Source organism: Ictalurus punctatus, unplaced genomic scaffold (genome assembly GCF_001660625.3).
Source record: "Ictalurus punctatus breed USDA103 unplaced genomic scaffold, Coco_2.0 Super-Scaffold_100046, whole genome shotgun sequence".
Lineage (NCBI taxonomy): Eukaryota > Metazoa > Chordata > Actinopteri > Siluriformes > Ictaluridae > Ictalurus > Ictalurus punctatus.
In genome coordinates this window covers 1,594,389-1,615,755 of record NW_026521087.1, presented here as the reverse complement: position 1 = coordinate 1,615,755, position 21,367 = coordinate 1,594,389, and the positions used below count along the sequence as shown (strand labels likewise).

Sequence of the window (21,367 nt, the reverse complement as noted above, 5' to 3'; positions counted from 1 at the left end):
CTCTCCTTTTTCGTTTTTAAACTTTTTCTGTCAGTCCCTTGTGTACTTTGTCTCTCATATTTTTTGCTTTTTTTCCCCTCCTGATTTCTGCTTTTCATTCTTTCTATTTAATTCTCGTTCATATCTCTCTCTCTATCATTCCCTCTCATCCTCTCTCTCACACACATTCTCTGTCTCTCCTTTTCCTTTAGTCTTTGTCATTATTTTATGTCCTTTTTTCCTAATCCATGTTAGTAGTTATATCATACACTTTCTGTCAAACTGTCAATCAAAGTGTTGTGTGTGATAATTTATGACCCTCTGTGCTTCCCTGACTGACAGGTCTATAGGGATGGTGAGGGGGGTAACCCTATGGAGTTTATCAGATGGTCAATCTGGCTCCTTTGTGTCTGGGGGTGTTGTGGAGAGGTGTGTGTTGGGGGGAATAGTCCCCCTCCTGACAAAAGGTGTTTATGTTAATGAGTTTGGTTTTTGGTGGGGTGAAATACGTCTGAAAAGAAATAATGTTTTTAATATGGGGCTGTGTTTGTGTTACTTTGTGGCGTTATTTCGTTTGTGTAAACACATTGTTAGAAAAGCATGATGTTTGAATGTGTACATATATGAGTAGAATATTTGTTTTGTGAAATAAATGAAAACAATTGTTGATTATGTTTTTTAGGGATCCCGTTTTAGCTTTGAATAAAAAGTTTAGGAGTTAAAGCGTCTTTTTTAAAAAAAATAATCTGTTTAAAATAGAATCTGTTTAAAATAATCGTTTGTATTACATACATTCTAAACACAAACCTTCAGGATGTAAAAAAATGATCAAAAGAGATGTTTAAAAAGAATCCGTATTACCAGGTTTCCCAAAAAACACATAAAAACTTTAGGAGGTAAAAATGGTTAAAAGAGATGTTTAAAAAGAATAGCGCGTATTACACGACTTCTAAACAAAGATCCTTACGAGGTAAAAATGTTAAAGTGCTGGCTAAAAGAATCTCCGTAATGTTTAAACTAGGAGAGAAGTTTTTTCCAGAGATGTCTTCCAGTCGCTGTGTTAAGCAGTAATGAAGTTAAACGGAGACGCCTCACTCTCGCTAAACCCCGCCCACACATACGCGTTTTCAGACACGCCTCTCTCTCTGTCTCTCTAAACACACCCATTCACATGTTTTCAACGTAGCCAGTACGTTCTGTCAAAATGTCAATCACGGCGGTAGAACTAGAGGGCTAATTTATGGCCTCGTCCGTGTCAGGCCTGCGTTTCTCTAGGAGTGCTTAATTTATGGCTCTTTGTTTCTTCCTGACCAAAGAGTTTTTTATGACTAGGGGATCGTGGTGTGATCCTACAGATTGTTTATGATAATGAGTGTCTGCGGGGGTGTTAATTGCTTTACGACACACCCTACAATAGGTATCCTTTATGTTTAAAAGTACGGCCAGTTACGCAGAAGTCTCTAAGATCGCGGCTGTGTATCAGAGCGCTGTGTAATTTTAGGCGAATCGTCGATTCTCGTTTTAACTCACCTTTAAAGCTTTATATATTATTTTTGAGAATACTTCAAAGAGGAGATGGCTGTCTGTCGCAACAGTAAGTGTTTTTATTATTATTATTATTATTATTATTGTTATTATTATTATTATTATTATTATTATTATTATTATTATTATTACACATAGTTAAGAATGTTTTTATTTATAAACGAATTTATGGGTTTATTGTGGTGAATAAAACAGGTATCTAACGCTACAGGTGATGCTGACATTGTGTCTATCCCGGACATCGTAGACGAAATCAGGTTTCTGAACAAGGCAAGCGGTACGTGCGTTGTTATTCTTTATAATTGTTCGATCCTATGTATGATGTGTATGTGTTTAATGCTTTTACTTCTTTTTTTCACAAAGGGTCGAACACAGAAGTCCCGCGAGTCAGGTTTGAAAACCCCGTGCTGGGTAAGATCTGTAATAATGAGATGCTATGTTTAAAAAGCGGTTTAAGATGTCTTCTTACGTATTGTGTTCGTTTGTTTACTGTTCAAGGTTCAAGGTTCTTATAAGTAAGGTTCTTATGCTGGAATGTAGTGTTTGCTTTCTCCAAACATAACACTTCTTATTTAAACCAAAAGCTTATATTTTTCCACACAAAACATTTTTCCAAAAGACTTTTCCACGTAATCATTAGCAAACTGCAGATGGACCGCGATGTTCTTTTTGGAGAGCAGTGGCTTTCTCCTTGTAACACTGTAATTCACTCCATTGTTGTTCAGTGTTCTCCTGATGGTGAACTCATGAACATTAACATTAGCCAATGTGAGAGAGGCCTTTGTTTGCTTAGAAGTTACCCTGGGTTCCTTTGTAACTTCAGGGACTTTTACATGTCTCACTATTGGAGTAATTTTGGTTGGTTTCTAATAAACATACTAGGTTCTCTTTTTTGATTAAATTATAGCTAATAGTAACTAGTGACCTAGACGTATTAGGTGTAATTTATGCACTAGTCAAATATTAACCCCACCCCATCCAGTTAATAGTTATAGTTGAAATGAAGCGATCTGGCAGCCCGATATTCAGGTCTCCCCCTCAGCACTTACTGTAGAACAGCGGTGCTACAGAGGCGCAGACCACATGCCGATTCTCTCTCTCTCTCTCTCTCTCTCTCTCTCTCTCTCTCTCTCTCTCTCTCAGTGTTCCCTAGTTTATAACTTATAACCTTGGTACCCATAGTTTCCCCCTTTTTAATGTAACTTAGGTCCATTTAATTTTGTGCCAGATCAACAAAAAATCCTCCAGTATGTTTATCCCTGAAAAGAAAATGAAACAGAACACACACACGCTGCTTGTATAATAGAAAACAGTTGACCTGTGTTAAATGACTCAATGTTTTTAAGTCTGTTTTTACATCTGTTACGCTTCCGCCGGTGGATGGCGCTGCGGCGTCGAAGCGCAAAGACTGCTGCAGAGCGCGCGTGCACGAGACCCTGACATATGGACACGCGCGGCTCGTTTGTTTTGATTTACTTCCTGTCCAGGTATTGGCTTATGTTCGAGGGTGTGTCTTTATTTCTCCAGGTGTCTATGCTTTAGATAATTATGTTGGTTATTTAAACCCCTCGTGTGGCTGCGCACTTCGCGCAGTGTTATAGTTTGTAACGTTAGTAGTGTTTAAGGAGTATAGCTTTAGCACTGTGTTAGAATGCGTGTAGCATGCTAGCGGTCTCAGTTCCATGTTCTGTTTTCGAGTAATGCCTAGACTGTAGTTCCATGGTTGATCCAGCTAGTCCTGTTCAGCATAGACCGCGTTTCTTGTGTTCTGTTAGTTTGTTTATCAATAAAGACGGCGCTCCTGCGCTTACTTCCTGCTAACTGTCCTGTGTCGTTACATCACACTCCTGTCCAGTGAAGTGATTATTTGGTGATAATAATAATAAATTTTATTATTATTATTATTATTATTATTATTGCAACATAGTACATGCGGTCATGCACATTAGGGTTAGTGCGCTACATGGGCTACACAGTAGTCATTACAAAAGTCATTAATGTACTTTTTGAATTCTAAATGAATAGTTCAATTAATATTTTGCAGTAACTTAATTTATCTAATTCTAAAGCATCATTGCTATATTTTATTCTGTCAAACAGTGAGATGGCAATATTTTGATGGGTGTAGAAGGCCTCACTGGGACATTTTGTATTAGTAGTGTAAAACATATGCATTGGCTTACATATTGGTAGACATATGCAAATTAAAAATATATATACATGTAGGAAACACTTAAGAGACTTAATCTATATGTAACAAGAAAATGAAGGAATGGGATAAGCTGACTTAAACATCTAGTTATCTAGTTGGTGGCTGTGCTCAGGTGGTAGAGCAGGTTGTCTAATCGTAGGGTTGGAGGTTCGATTCCTGGCCCACATGACTCGAAGTGTCCTTGGGCAAGACACTGAACCCCAAGTTGCTCCTGATGTCAAGGTAGCACCTTGCATGGCAGCTCTGCTACCATTGGTGTGAGAATGGGTGAATGGGAAACACTGCTCAGGTTAAAAAGCACTATATAAGTGCAGACCATTAGTTATGTCAATAGTTGTGTAGGAAAGTTCCTCATATTCAGAGTAGGGCTAGGCAGGTGCTCAAGTTGCTATGATTTAATAAAGCAGCATGTCGGTTACATTTATGTTTTTAAATATGAAGTCATTTACAGTGCATATACACTATAAAGAAAACAGTCACCCACTATTTATTTGATAGCACATTGTGCTATTCTGTGTGTCACATTTTTATTAAAGAGACCAGAGTGGGGCGCACGGTGGCTTAGTGCTAAGCACGTTTGCCTCCCACCTCCAGGGTTGGGGGTTTGATTCCCACCACAACCCTGTGTGTGCGTAGTTTGCGTGTTCTCCCTGTGCTGCTCCCCCTGTCCAAAGACATGCATGGTAGGCTGATTGGCATGTCCAAAGTGTCTGTAGTGTATGAATGGGTGTGTGAATGTGTATGTGAGTGTGCCTTGCGATAGACTGGTACCCTGTCCTGTGCTCTATGATCTCTGGGATAGGCTCAAGGTTCCTGTATGATAGGAGATGTAGAAAATGGGGTTGGATGGAAACGAGAGTGAAATTTTATTATCCTGAGTATCCAGTTACACAAATGGAGAAGTGAGTTTAGATTTGGCTAAATAAATCATACAATCTAGAAACAAACAAGTGGGATATAATCAGTGGTTGATTTTAGACACAATCATTCCTGATATTATTAATAATTCTGCTGTTGGTTTGAGTTGAGCACTGACAATCAAATTAAAAGAAGATGAAGCTAGCATTTAGTGGTTTGTTTTTTTTTTGTTTGTTTGTTTTGTTTGTTTGTTTTTACAGTGGAGTGATGAGAAGAAATCCTCAGAAACTGCTACAGTGTCCTCCCAGGAATCCATGGCTAATCATAGGCTGAAGTGTTTCAGAGACATTCTGGACATTTTTTCTGTTTCTGAAAGCAGGACCTCGCACTCGCCGCGCAGTACTGGCCATTATCTTCTATGGAAAGTAGCTAAGGTTTGTCCAAAAAGTCGCTCGATATGTCGCTAGATGATTTAAAAAAAAAAAAAAAAAAGTTGCTAAAGGGGTCTGATAAGTGGACCGAATCTGTCCCTGTTAAAATGAATGAGTGAACGGCAGGAGGAGGAGGGGCTGCAGCGGGGAGTCTTATTTTGAGTGAAAGGATTGTATTCGTGTTCTTTTGAAAATAAACCCTTTAAAGTGATTGTTATTTTTATTTATTGATGTTTTATCATTCAAGCACTTTTTAACCACTTTTTTAACATAAAAAAAGATTGGCTATTTTCAAGGTTTTCCAGTACTTAAATTTCCAAATGCCAAATTCAAGCACCTTGTACAAACCCTGTGGTAATAATTTTTCATGGATACATTTCCCAAACAAACAAACTAAAAAACTTCTAGTACTTCTAATTAATAAAGCTATAACATCAGTTAGCTAGTATTTTCAAGTGCTAAACCCAAACCTCACACATTTGATGTTTTTTCTTTCTTTTTGTTCTTTGAACACTTCTTCTTCTTCTTCCGCTTCTTCTTCTTGTTTCAGATATATTTCTGCCACCTGTAAGTCAGAATGACAAAATTCTTGACTGTAATATCACTCAGGTAAAAGAAATAAATCAATGAATTAATAAATAAGTAACAGTAAACTGATTTTCTGCAAATTTCATGGAACTATTAATAGACATTTTAGTGTATTTAATACAAATTATATCACACTGCTGTTGCACTCTGGAATCTGATAGGTCAGAAGGTCTGAAGGTTGCAATTCATATCTCAGGTTTATATTAATGTTCTCATTGTAATAAGTTATCCTTTCTATGATAGCAAATCATTCACAGAGACTTCTCTGGCAAACATTCCACATAATCAAAGTCTAATAATAAACAGATTTGTGCTGTACTACTTTAATAAAAACTTTTAGTCGTTGATATGGTGAAGCTATCTATAAGGAGGTGTTTATTTAAGATTTATGGAAAGAGACTCGGGCCACAGATTTCTCCAGATTCTGAATTTTTTCATGGTATGATGTGCTGTAGATGATGAGATATTCATAGCCTTCACAATTTTACATCGAGGAGCATTATTCTGAAATTGTTCCACAAATTGTAGATGTAGTTTTTCACAGATTGGTGTACAGAGGCCCATCTTTACTTCTGAAAGACTCTGCCTCTCTAAGATACTCTTTTTAAACCCAATCATGTTACTGACCTGTTGCCAGTTAACATAATTAGTAGCACAATGTTCTTTCTTTTTAGTAACACTTACTGTTCCAGCCTTCTGTTGCCCCGTCCAAATTATTTTGAGACGTGTTGCGCCCATAAATTCAAAGTTACCTATTTTTTTCCTTTAAATGCTACATTTCCTCAGTTTACACATTTGATTTGTTTTTTATGTTCTACCGTGAATAACATATCGGTTTATGAGATTGCAAATCATTGCATTCTGTTTTTATTTACATTTTTCACAACGTCCCAACTTTTTTTGAATTGGGGTTGTAGTACTTCCTCCCATTACCCAGGAAAGTGAGATGTTGCTGTTTACAAATGTCAACATGTTTTTGATAATTATTGAGCATCACACCAAAAATTAATTAATGAGGACTGTCACCAAATTTCTGAAGCTAGGCCAAACATCCTAGCACTAGTTGGCAAAAGTTAGTTTAGCATTTTTTGCTATGTGCCAAATTTGGTCATACAAATGGAACAGAGCTAAGATCAGATAGCTGTTTATGAGGAACTGTATGTCTGATCAAGCTGAAATTTGATATGGTAGATATACCGTATGTGCTAATCTATAATAGATTCTCATGATGACTTAATTACTGAAAAAACACATGCCTGTCATTGGCCTATCAGATAATTGAAAAGTTTCCCATTGGGTTATTGCCACAAAACTTGAATAGAAAGTTCAGGGATGGACCTCCTAGTATCCAATGCAATCTCGCTCAAATTGGCTACCTGGGGCGTGCTGTTCATGTTTATAAGGGTCAGCGTTAAGTTCAAATAGCTGTTTCTCAGGAACCAAAATGCCAATTGAGCATAATTTGCTGTGCGCTTTCTGCTAATCTGTAACTGAATTACTTCAAAAATGTCTGCCTTCTGCCAGTCGGCTTTCAGCAGGTAGGTTACACAACTAGCATTGAGCCATCATCACAAAATGTGATATGCATAAGTATGTTCACATATGGTCTCTTTATTGTTCTATGAATCTTGACAAGAACTGGCCACTGGGAGTGCTATATGCAGGGAGTGTTTGGACAGATTGCCTCTTATCGCTATATTACTATTATTATTAGCAGTAGAAGTAGTTGTATTATTATTATTATTATTATTATTATTGCAGTAGTAGTACTGATTTTTCCTACCGTTTTTTAAGTTTCATTTTCCACCTCTGGTTCTGTAGTCCAACAGATCTGACGCACTGAAGGCTGGGCATTGGCAGATATCGTCTATGATGAAAAATTAGTATTATTTATTTATTTATTTATGAATCTACCATACATGTCATGAACACAAACCTTTTGAATAATTTTGTCCCTCACAGTAGGGTTCATAAGATACTCACTGATGTTAAACTTCAATCTCAGAAATGCCCTCTTAGTAACAGGCACTAAAAAAAATTAGCAATGTTGATATTTAGCAGCTGTTGTAAAACTTAATTTGACTTCAAATGTATATGAAATTGTGAACTGGATATAAAAGTGTAGCCTGGAACCCCATAGACTTCCACTTCACAGAGCGTGAGAGCCTGGATAACATTGGGAATGATGATGTTCACATGACGACCCCTCATGTTGCAGGTGTAATTTGCAGAGGCACCAGCAGGGATGCTAGAGATAACAACACATCTGCAGGGGGAGAGAGAGAGAGACTTTGACTTTTAAAATATAATTTATTCTACAATTAAAAAAACCTTAACATACAGAACACATTGTTTTAACAACCATTACCAATTGAAAAAGAGATTCTCGCCTCTTATAAGTCACCCCTTTGTTTACACACCATTTCTTCTCAAACATTGGAAGATCACCATTCATTTGGTAAAATTCATACTTTAATCTAATCCTAGACTCAACCAAGGCCTTAAATAATTTAACCATGTTTACTTCTTTCCCTTCTGATCCCATTTTGTCAGCCTTCCAAATGGCTAATTTTGCTTGACCGACCAAAAAATTCGAATAGGTACAGATTTCCTGCCTGTGGCGAGAATATCTACCCCCATAAATAAACCCTGTTTTCAAGAAAATGATCCCCAAACTACGAAACATTGTATACAATAGATTAAAGAGCGGAGATAATTTACAACATTCACAAAAGACATGAAACACAGTATCGAGTTCATCACACAAAGTACACAGTGGAGACGGTGCATATTTACATTTAAACAAAAACACTTTTGTTGGTAATGCACAATGTAAAATCTGCCACTGTAAGTCACCAGACTTTTTTTGGTAGAGGGTTCTTATACAATAACCGCCATGAAGGTTCATTATCTCCCGACTTCAAGAAATGAATCCTCCATTTTGTATGCCTCCTCCCCCTTAGATGTCTGACAAAGTCGGACTTTACACAGGAAATATATGCATTTTGTTTGCAAGCCTTTAAAGGATAACAACATGTTTACATTGTCTCCATTGTTAATTTGAGCTACCTGTGGAGTTATGTACACTTCTGGAAAAAAAGACCTTTGTGTTACCACCGGACATAAATTTGGTTATATATTATCCCACAAACATGCAGGAAAAGATGTTTTCAAATCCTTTAATATGTTCCCGACTATTCTCTCTGATCTACCAGTAATTTTTCTAGTTAGATTCTGTACTGAAAAACATTCTCTATTCGACAAGTCAAACAGGTTTCCAACTTTAGTTATCCCAGCTAAAACAAAGTCAGAAATTTCGGTGTTGGATATAATGCATTTTTTTTAGAAAACCAAGGACTGTGCAGAAGTGGTTCATCAAAACCAAAATGTTCTTTCCGCTCCGACTTAAAGTAACCCCAAGCTTCAAGAACCGATCCATAAAACCTTATCTTAAACATGTCTTTTACCACATTTCCCGAAATCAGAAACATTTGTTTATCAAAATCCATCTTGTTTTTTCCACGTAGAATGGCAAGGCCAAAGCATGGTAGAGAGTCCGATGAGTAAAGCAGTTTTTGGGCAGTCTGCAACCTCATGGATTTCACCTTAGAAGCTAAATGAATTAATCCCTGACCGCTATCAATTGTAGGGAGACACAGTACCCCAGGGGGGAAGCCAATGATGACCACCCCAAAAGAAGTCTACAAAGGCTTTTTGAAGTTGTGACAAAAGCTCTTTCTGAGGGTCCAACACGGTTAGACGATGCCACAGCATTGAGGTGGCTAGATTATTCACCACCAGCACCCTGCCTCTGTAGAAAAGCTGGGCTTGAATCCACTTCCATCTCTGGAGCTTGCCTGTCACTTTTTCTACAAGTCCTTCCCAATTCTTGTTCATGTGCTGTTCAGTCCCAAAGAACAGCCCCAGTATCTTAACCCCCTCTTTATTCCAAGGGTGCTGATGTGGAAGCTGAGGTGGATTTTGGTGTGACCAATGGCCTAACAATAAAGTGTCAGTTTTTCCCCCAATTGATCCGTAAGGAAGAAGCACTCTAAAAGATGTTGAGGCATGAGGTAAGATGTTTAACATCATCTTCAGATCTAATGATCACTGGGATGTCATCTGTATACGCGGTGAGTTTCACCACTGCTGTGTTCGAAAGGTGAGATGTTGGAACTGTAAATCCTTGCAGCTTCTCTCTCAGAATCCTCAACATTGACTCAATGGAAATCGTGTACAAGAGACCAGACAAACTACACCCTTGTGTCACACCTCTACCTACAGAAGAAGGTCTGGTCAAAATTCCATTTATTTTCAGCATACTATAGACATCTTTATAAAGAAGCCTTATCCATGAAATAAACTGATTCCCAAAGCCAATCTTTCAAGTATTTTGAACAGGTATTCATGGTCAAATTTATCAAAGGCTTTTTCTTGGTCCAAACACACACGACCAAGATCTAATGTATGCAGTTCCGTTAAGTACACCATGTCCCGCACAAAAAAAGATTGTGAAATATAGATCGCTAGGGTACACAGTAGGACTGATCTTCATGGGTGATGGACGCTATAGATTTTTTAAGATGATTTGTCTGAGTTTTAGACAATATTTTATAATCAGTTCCTAAAAGAGAGACCGGTCGCCAGTTCTTCAATAAACCAAGATCTCCTTTCTTGGGTAAAAGAGTCACTACAGCTCTTCTACAACTGATGGGTAGGATATTTGACTCAAAGCTTTCGAGAAACACCTCATACAAATCCTGACCAATGAGGGACCAGAAGGCTTTATAAATTTCAGAAGTCAAGCCATCCAATCCTGGTGATTTTCCCGAAGATTGCTGCTGGACAGCTTCCGTTAACTCCTGAAAGGACAAAGGTTTCTCCTTAAGCTCTGCTTTATCTTCATGTCCAAGATGCGGCAGTCCATCTGAAAGCAGATTAATTGCTCCAAGGTCACAGGGTTGTGCAGTATATAATTCTTCATAAAAAGATAGAGTTTGCGAAAAAAATTTCTTTCTTTTCCGTTATTTCTTTCCCATTTAACAATTAAAGATGATTTATATTCTTTTTTCTCTGATGTTCTTTTCCAATGAAAAAAAGAAAGTTGTTGAAGAATCCATGCTGTTTAACTGAAGATATCTTCCCCGTATGGATGTACTATGACTTCTCTCTTCATACAAATTTTTCAAAGTCATGTTGTACTCATCAAGCATTTTTGCAGTTTCCGTCTCTTCACCGTCACTAATGGAGCTGCTTAGCTTCAGAATCTGCTGTTCCAAAAACTTAACCTTTTCCTTTAGTTCAGTCAGGTGACTCCTTGTGTATTGTTGGCACAAGAGCCGGATCTGTACTTTTCCAATATCCCACCACTGGCTTAAAGTATTATACTGTGATTTTCTCTCTCTCCACTCTCCCCAAAACTGAGCGACTAATTGTACGAAAACTTTATCTTGCAATAATCTATTATTAAAATGCCAAATCTTATAGTATGAGTTACTCTGTTATAGTCATAGTTACTGCAATATAGTGGTGATCCGAAAATGGTGTTGGCGAAATATCACTATTGGAAAATCTTCCTCTGTCGTTCATCTGAACATAAAATCTATCGAGTCGTGCACCGGAAACTGTATTAGAATTCATTTTCACCCATGTATATTGTTTACTGCCAGGGAAAGCTTCTCTCCATACATCTACAAGACTATGAAACTGAACAACGGTTTTTTGAGTCTCAGACGAATTTGGATGAGGTTCAACATGATTCCGATCCATAGTGTAATCGAATGTACAATTAAAATCACCAGCTAAAATTATTATTCTATTCTGCGAAACTTTTGAAATAACGTCTTTTACTTTTTTAAAAAAAGAAGCTCTTTCTGCCCCATCATTCGGAGCATAAATATTAATAAGAGATTGTGGTAACTCAAAGCGTAAATTCTATAATTTGCATTCTGCCAGGTATAATTTCTTCAGCTCTACTGTCTTGAATTTGTAAATCCGATGAAATAAGAACTTCTACTCCGGCACTCACGTTTGAATCATGGCTCACTGAGCCATTGCACCTGATTGTCCATATATGTGTGTGTGTTTCTTGCAGAAACACTACACTTGCTTTTTTCCAACTAAAAAAATCGAACAAAGCGAATCATTTTTCAGCACCACGACATCCATTAATGTTCAAAGATCATAAGTTTAAGGATGCCATGATGCTGACTATTGAATAAATGACGAATGACATCGCAACACAGGTCTCATTATCTCCTCTCTTCATTACAACATATTCAAACCTTCTTCGCCTTACGGTTAATCATGACTTTTACCTTTGTTATTATTTTCCTGAAGTGATAAAGCTTCTGAATACTAAGCTCTTCGTCAGTTGCTTTATTCATCGCCATTTTACACGACACCAAAAAGCGCTTTAAATCAGGGAAAAAAGTCTCAATTTGTGGTTTCCGAGCTCCTTTAGTCTCATCTAGAAAGTCATTAATTTGCTTTAATGTGTACAGTCTAGCACTGAGAGACTCTGTTCCTTCAGCATCATCCATATCAGAAAAACTCTCTATGCTCTCTAGATCAACATCTGAGTCATTTTCAGAGTGAGCATACTCTGAACTCATGGTGGACATCTGAGTACAAATATCTACAGCTGCTTCACTTTCACCATCTCCTTTATTACTTTCTATTTCTGTCTGTTCTTTTTCTGATGGTTTATCATGTTCATTTACTGTCTGAGTCAATGTTTCTCCACTACTTGCCTGACTTACCCGCTCCTCGTTGTAATCATGATTTTCTACATCTCCTGCATCAGGATTCCCTTTAGGTGCTGTTTTAACATCTGGAACGAGATGGTTCTGTCTATGCTCCTTCACTTTGGAATTCTCTTCCTCCTGAACTCAGGGAAGTCCAGACTTTTGGCATTTTTAAAGCTCTTCTCAAGACACACTTTTTTAAACTTGCATTCGACTGCTGATGTCTTTTTCGATTGTTTAATAATTATTTTTTATTAGTATTAATGTTGTTATTTTTATTCTTATTAACCTTTATTTGTTTTATTTTTCTGTGGACTGTGATTTTATGTACATCGCTTTGAGAAGCTGCTTTAAAGGCGCTTTATAAAATGAAGTTTATTATTATTATTATTATTATTATTATTATTATTATGGTTATTTTGTCTGGCATGTCGCTCAGTTGTTTGAAGATTAGACGGTCTGACATGTCCTAGTTCTCACAGCATATGATCCGAACTAATAAAGATTGTGTAATGTTTGCCTTCATTAGTCAGCTTTACAGCCAGATTGAGCGGATCCTGTTGTTGATTCAGAATCATGTTCGTAAATCGCCGAAACGACACAACGTGCTTGATATCCGGATTTTTCAGACCGAGTGGAATCAGGTCGTGTCATTAATCGCGAGTCCGCATTTAACCAGGTCATCTACCATCTGAACCTCGGCGAGAAAAACAACAACAGCTTTATTCATCCTACAAGCTGACTGGATATTTGACCACCGACCTGTTCACTGACTGCAACCAGCACATCTTCCACAGATACGGAGTCATCAGGTGTACATTTAAATCCATGTCTCAGAGTCAAGCGTGAGAAATCTCCCCTTCACCCCATTTGTCAAAGTTTTCCGACCGAAGTCGGCGCTCAAAGAAGTTTTATGTCTAAGATTAATCTTTTTTTTTTACATGAATCTTAAAAAAGAACTAAGAAATTGATTAAAATTAACAAACTCTCAAAAGTGTGCCGCAAAACTCTCGACTCCTCCCACTACCCACAATCCTGAGAGAGAGAGAGAGAGTGAGAGAGAGAGACAGAGCAAGAGAGACTTTTTTTTTTTACTTTAAGACACCTTTAATGTATTCAATTTTGGTATATTTACATACCTACATTTTTAAAATAATTATTTTCATTTTTTTAAAAAGATGAAGAGAGAAGAACCCCCTCAGACCCCCCACCCCCACCCTCAACCCAGAAAACCCCAACCCTTTCAGTTCTACTACAAGTCCATTGTAGTCATATAGTGTGCAAATGTCCACAGTGCTATTCATATTATAGCTTTTCTTGCGGCTGATGTCCATTTTCTCAGTCTGAACCGTCTCCGTGGTGACAGCACGCCCAGGTTTTCAGTTTTTATTGCTTGTTGTGCAGATTTAATTTTTTTTTTTTCCCTGCCTGAGAAGTAGTTAGTTAGCAAGACGTTACGATTTCCTTTTGTTAAGTCTAGAAAACAGTTTAACTGTTCTGTGGTGTACAGTTCTTCAGGTTGTTCTGAAAAGTTTGAAGTAGGTGGGTTACCTGATCCTGCTTCATTCACCTCCTTAAACGCTGCCTCTGATGCCCATATCCCCAATCTGAAGCGTCTCGTTGGTGACAGCACGCCCAGATTCTCACCTGTTGTTGTGTGCTCCACAGATTTTATGAATTTTTTTCTATCCGGAAAGTAGTTTGTTAGTACGACATCATCTTGTCCTAAAATCTGCTCCAAGAACCAGGTTAACTGTTCTATTGTGTAAAATTATCCTGGCTGTTCGACCACATCCTCCTCCATGTCTGTGAGGGGTTCTCCTCCTGTAGCTCCTGCGCTGCGGTCTGGTTCTCCTGCATCACAACACTATGTTGTGGCTGTTTGGAAAACATAAAGGTAGTCGGCTGATCTAGGGTGACCTCTTCCTCCTCTTCCTCATCATCTGTAAACTGTTCTTCTCTACCAGCTCCTGTGCTGCTCTCTGGGCCCGAGTCCTCCTGAGAGAGAAATAGTTTGTATATAATGTACCCTTAGTTTTGACAGGTATAGGTCAAAGGTCAAAAAGATACACATTCTAACTCTCTATATCTAGATCAAAGGTCATAATCATAAAAATATTTATAGTTATGTTAAATCTGGATCACATCCATTGGTGACAGAAACGTTACCATACATGGTACGGCCATGTGTTTTTCACCCCACACACGTTGCACACATGATCTTTAACACTCTGTGGTAGGTCATAAAATATATATAGTTATGTTAAATCGGGATCCCATCCATTCCTGACACAAATGTTACTATACATGGAATGGCCATGTGTATTACACACAGACATCCAAACAAAAATATGACACACACAAACACACTTTATTTTCACATTATTTAAAAGGAATTTAAGTGTTATTTACTAAATTACCATAATTATGAACACAAGTTGTTAAGTTGACAATCATTTTTAAAATTACGTTTCTCCATTTAGATTGTCTGCAGTAGAATGCAGTCTTTTAAACCAGGAAAAATGACTGCCTTTAAGTTGTATAACAATAGTAAGTAAAATCCAGTGATTTAAATTACAAATCTCATACATAACATCTCTGCAGGATTTATAGACGTTAAAGCACTGAATGAAATGAGCAATATAGACAAAAAATAAACACTCTGTGTCTACTACTTTTATCTCTCTCATAGTACATTTACATTTATTCATTTAACAGAGTGTTAGAGGACCTGTAGACTGCACAAATACTAAGGACATTACAATTTATCATTTCACTTACAATTAAATTCTACTAAAGCAATGAATTTGGGGCATGTTCTCATTAGTGATATGACCAATAGTGGACTCGTGTATAGGCTACACCTGCTAATACATTTGATGGACTATTTTGCACTACTACACGTAGCTAATACTAGTCATATTTAGCAGTGTAATTTGAATATCACTCTTTAGTTTACTGTAGGAGTGGATAAGAAGGAAAAAAATTCATTTGACAAATCTGCTCATCTAGAGAGGGCTTTTCATTTGTGCTATAGGAAAGATAAGCATGATTACATTTCTGCTTATTCATGTAAACCTCAACTACATTGTGTAATCTAATTTCATGTATTGATACATTTTTTAGTTTATTTTTTAAATCTTTTGTCATTCGCACACGTAGCCTTCTAGCTCCACAGCCTTTGGACTGTGGATAGTAGATAAAAGTAGTAGACACAGTGTGCAATATGTGCAATGTTCAGTACGTCATATAATAATAATAATAATGAGTCTTTATTGATCACATATACATTACAGCACAGTGAAATTCTTTTCTTTGCATATCCCAGGTTGTTAGGAAGTTGGGGTCAGAGCACAGGGTCAGCCATGATACAGCGCCCCTGGAGTAGAGAGGGTTAAGGGGCTTGCTCAAGGCCCAACAGTGGCAGTGCTGCCCCCATCTTGAATCATATTACCGTAAATACTTAAATGTGCAGTCATTTGTTTCTTTTTTTCACTTTTTTATTCAATTCCTGCTTATTCAGGCTCAGAGTCATGTAGGCTGCATTGAATTTTATTTTCAATTCCCTCATCTCTTTTTCAGTGACTTTATCACTAGCACGTTGCACTGCTTTCACGATTGGGGTGGCACGAGGGGCAGACCTAGCAATGACACAATCCCTGGCGTTCTCATGTTTTTTACTGTCAGCATGCTTCTTTACGGTTTCTTTTTTAAAATGACTCGAACTGGTAATGAACTCTGTTTTACCAGCAATATCTTGTCCTGCTTTAGCACAAAAGGTGCAGTACATTTTCCCTTTGTCATAACGTAACCAGGCGAAGTCTTGTAGCCAAGCTGATTTAAACTGTCTTGTCGGGATGAGAGCCGCAGGGACGGGAGAAGACTCAACTCGCTGCGCTTGGCTGTCATCATCTATAAAAGATTGCACACCGATTGAAACGGGCTGGGATGACTCAAATGTCACTTGAGAACTTTCACTGGTCGAGTTGGTCTCAACATCGTTGGCATCTGATGTAGAGGAGGCAGGGTTTGGACAGGCAGGGGATGAGGAAAAAGTCTGATATTTTTCTTGTCAGCTGACTAACGTTAGTTAACTACGCAGTTAGCTAGCCTACATATAACGGATAAATTCACATTCTAACAAACTAAACCACATCAAACTAAATTAAACACCTTTAATGAAAAGGCTCAGGCAGGGTTAGGTTAAGGGATGACTCAACCCAACACTCATTGGTGTGGGAGGTGGCACAGGCACAAAACCTTGTCCTTCATTCTGTATATATTTCTCTATATGTATTTAACATTCTATGAGAAAATATCAGTTGTATAAAAAAAAAATGGAAAAGAAATTATATATATATTTGTAATCTATATATTGTGTTAAAAATGAATTCTGCCACTTTAAAAAAAAAAAAGAATTTTCATGAATCTCATGAAAATGAATCACATGTAAATGAATCACATGAAAATGTATCACTTGAATATGAATCTCATGAAAATGAATCATACGTAAATGAATCACATGTAAATGAACCATATGAAAATGAATAAATAAATTAAAGACTTTAAAAGAAAATCTGTCTAAATGTAAGACGTTTTAGGTGAGGTTAACTATTGGGGGTTGGAGGATCAGTTTAGAGAACATATTATTTGTTTCTGATGGTTAAGTTCAGGGTTAGGGTTGGCCCCTAAGTTTCAACATTGGAAAAAGGAGTTTTTATTGGTTAAAAATTAGGTGATTAGACTTTATTGTTTGGGTAAGCCCCTAGATTTCAAGATAAAAAATGGTTTTAATGGTTGGAATAGAAGTTCTAACTGGGTTTAAGGGTACTGGATCTATGTTCCCCATCCCTATTGTCCAACTTGTACAGATGAAATTTAATCTGGCCCAAATTTAGGGCCGAACCAGGAAAAAGTTCCATTAATTTTGTCCATGTTCCCTCTCAGATCCTTCTTCCTATTGATTACTCCCCTCCCCCCTGAGAAGAAATGCCTTTCTCTCTATTAATATATACCCCCACACACATTTATATATAATATTATATTATATTTATATTTTTGTGTCACGATATGGAGGTTGAGATGGATGCAAGTGCAGATTTTTCAAGTTTAACAAAGAACTAAACAAAATACAAAAGACACTGACATTGGGGCAAATCACTGTGGCAAAGACTAAACATAAACCAAAGAGAAAAACACAGCACCAGGGACAAAGGTAAAGAAGGACAAACGTGAGACAAAGAGTGCAGTGAAAACTGTGGCTGAATACACAAGTGCTTACCAGGAATGTGATCCAGGTGCAGGTGGTCATGTGACTGTGATGCAGTGGCTGCTGGGAACTGTAGTTCAGATTTCCTTCTCTGATTACATGACATAATGGTGTATGGTGTAATATGTGGTAATGTACGGGTATTACTCTGTGCGTGTGTGTGTGTTTATACAGAAGCTGAATGTGTTGGCCACTCTGGTTCAGGGTAACTTACCCAAAATACATCAGAGCATCATCACAGCTCTCATTACTGTAGATGGCCAGCCAGAGACATCGTCACCGAGCTCATCAATGAAAGGGTACAGATGGCTACACATCTTCTCTTCAGAGCGAAGGGAATCATGGGTGTGGTCAGATCTGATTGGTCAGAAGCTGTTAATAAATCTTTTAAAAATAACTGCAGCTCTGACAGCAGTGCATATGCAAATCAGTTCCCAGGTTTATACAGTATGAACACACTCATTATAAACTATCCACGCTATATCGTCAGTGAGAATGCCCAATTCGTATACAGTGAGACCGTATATATATATCACATGTCTTTGTGCATGTGTTCACGTAGGTGGACTTGAGCAGTAACTTTGATTGGCAGAGGCAGCTGTGCTAATACTGGGACGTGGATCTGGATAAGTGCGTGGCCAGAATGGCTCTGTATCAGTACGTCTACGGATATGAGTACCCGGGAGCCTGTCTGCGTCTGGTCATCATCCCGCTCACAGTAAAGACGTGTTAACAATACATTAAGAATTCATAATGTAGTGTAGTGCATGTTATTATAATAATATTTATTTAAATACTATGCATAATGCATTACGGAGGCTTTATAACATGCTTCGAATGCGTTTATCGCTCATTATAGGCATGAAAGTGTGAAGTCTTAAAGATACGTTCGTGTGTGACCTTTCCATCAGGAACGCGTTTAATGTAAAAAAAAAATCTTCTTGGAAATGACATGCTTGTGCTTGTTTGTGATGGTTTTTAGGACCGGTGCTATCTGTGTCTGATGGGTAACACCTCGAATAACAGGTGTGTAGAAGGTGTGAGCTTGATCCTTTCACCGTTAGCCAGACAGAGCGTCTTGTTGTTGTCCAACACGGGGGTAATTTTCTCAATCCACAGGCACGTCCACAGGTACGTCACTCACCACCCACTTGTGCGTGTCGGCGGTGTCACTGCCGAGGGACGGTTTGATGGCACTCCACTCCAGTGTGAGAGGGTCGTCTTCACCATACAGCTCGTCCATGCTCACTGACTGTGGGTTGAGCACGTCGGTCTCGATGGGCTTGTAGAAGGGATTCACCTCACAGCCCTCTGTCTCGTGGAGGGTGCGCAGTGCGTCAGCGAGGGCACGGTACGCCGTGGTCTAACCGCCTCTTGTAGGGCCCACCAGCAAGACGCCCTGGTGCACCAGCATGGTCTCGTACAGCTGGATCACCTTGGCGGTCATGCTGGAGACGGGCTGCAGGGAGCGGGCGCATAGAGCTGCCTCGATGTTCGACTGAAGCGCGCCGTAGTCATGCTCGGGGACGCCCACACAGGAAAGAGGTCCGACAGAATACCGCTAAACGCACACAAGAAAGATTGGATTGACTCGATTGACACTAGGTTCAAGATTTTCAGATTATGGATGTTCAGATGTTCCAGGATTCTTTACTTTTCATCTGGTATAACATTACAAGGTGCTAATGTTATATACTTTAAATGCTTTAAAAAAAAAAGAAAAGTTATATAGTATATGATTACAGCTTTTTAATTGCAAAGAATTTGAAAATGTCAGTTAATTGTATTTCCTAATTTGTCCTGGAATTTCCTCCTAGTGCCTGATTCCAGTGATCCTGTGATAATGACCTTTGATACTCCATATGTAAGCTTTGGCGTTCTTTACTATTTATCAATTTATTTTATTTTAAGTTCTGCGTCGTCCTTGAGTAACTTGGATTAACCCCTGAATGTCTGGCTAGAACGTTCTGGAACTGGGAGCTAATGCTAAATTTAATGTTCTGTTAGAAAAGACAGCTTGATGTGTGGTTTCATTAAATTTATTCAATTTAAATATCTTGTCTTTCTAAGAAAAACTGCTGATTAAGCAATGCACTATACCATATTCATGAGAAAGTAGAATGTTGTATTTGTTATTTGACGTTCGTGTAAATTCAATACGTCGTTTTCAGCTAGTGATTAAAGAATTGGTTCATGAGTCATCTTTGTCAGATATGCTAGTAGCGCTTTCTGATTTTAGTCACTTAAACATTCAAAAGTTATTTGTGTGTGGAACAGTGTTGCATTGCACCCGTGAATACCTGCAACCTGGAATGGAAAATAAGATTTATTTTGTTCCAACAGTTTTTTGTTGTTGTTGTTGTTGTTGCTGTTGCTCCAAAACTGAAAAGTGTTACAATGGAAGCAGAAGTAAGTGTAGCTTCTTAAATTGTGTAGTGCAACGCAGTGTTTTTCAATCTTTTTTGAGCCATGGCACATTTTTTACATTGGAAAAATCTTGTGGCACACCACCAACCAAAAATGTTACAGAATGGCACTCTGTAGCCTAATACAGTATATGTAATTACAATATAGTTTCTCAATTTATTTATACTCACTCAGTGTGAAACCTGGGCCTGTTTAGATGAACACAAAGCCGATATCCTGGCAGGAATTGAAGAAAGGCATCTTTTGTTGAAGCTCTTCTTCAACAGCTTTCAGTCTCTCTCTGTTTTTAGTTTTTATAGCAGTTAGGCTTGAAAAGCTCAGCTCACACACATATGTTGTGGAAAATGGGAGCAATGTCAAAACTTTGTTGGCCGGAATGGGGAATTCCTTGGCAGCAGTCAACCATAAACTGTCCAAAGGAAGTTCAGCAAATCTTAGCTTTAAACCACGATCTTGTTTCAGTTCAGTTAGTTCCTCCTGCTCCTGTAAAGTCATGTCCGTTCCAACAGCAGTCAAGGCATTCAGTGGAGGCTGAAGAGAAATAAAATGACAACTTCTCCTCAAGAGTTTTCAGATGTTTACCTATTACCTCACACAGTGCAGCAGGGTGATCTTGCCGTTCCTCTGTGAGTGGGAACATCTCAAGGTTGGCACTTTGCACATGTTGTTGCCAGAGGTGCACCTTTAAATGGAATCCATTTATTTTATCCATGCTTGTAAGCAGGTTCTCATTTCGGCCTTGCATCCGTGTGTTCGGTTCATTCAGATGATGAAATATATCTGCCAGGTATGCCACCTTTGCACACCACTCATCACTTGCAAACAGATTTGAGTAATCAGACCTCTCATTTGTCAGAAACACTTTAAGTTCCTCCCGCAGCTCATACACACGGGCCAGCAACTTGTCACGCTACAACCATCGGACCTCCGTATGGAGCAATAAGGCTTTATGCTCCGCTCACATTTCCTCACGCAAAGATGCAAATATACCTTTTCAATGGTCGTGTCTTTACAAAGTTCCCTATGTGCACAACATCATCCAACACAGGAACTAGTTCTGCTGGTAAAGTCTTTGCAACGAAGGTCTCACGGTGCAGAAAACAGTGTGTAACAATAAGATCTGGGTTTCTTTCCTTCACTCTGCTAACAAAGCCTTAGGTGTGCCCGACCATGGCTGCATCTCATCAGTGCAAACACTTGTGCAATTTTCCCACGTAAGTCCTCCCTGGTCAAGATATTCCGATTTGACCCAAAAAATTTCCTCTCCTGTTGTTTTTTCTGGCAGTGCCTTACAAAATAGGAAGTTTTCTCT

At 38.3% G+C, this 21,367-nt stretch overlaps 1 long non-coding RNA gene across 1 annotated transcript; it reads left to right on the top strand.

Annotated features, from left to right (window-relative positions):
* Positions 1 to 774: 774 nt before the first annotated feature.
* LOC128630070 (uncharacterized) lies at positions 775 to 3,341 on the top strand. The gene is made up of 3 exons (XR_008394310.1): positions 775 to 1,573; positions 1,736 to 1,801; positions 1,888 to 3,341. It is a non-coding gene; the product is annotated as an uncharacterized LOC128630070 (long non-coding RNA).
* Positions 3,342 to 21,367: the final 18,026 nt, after the last annotated feature.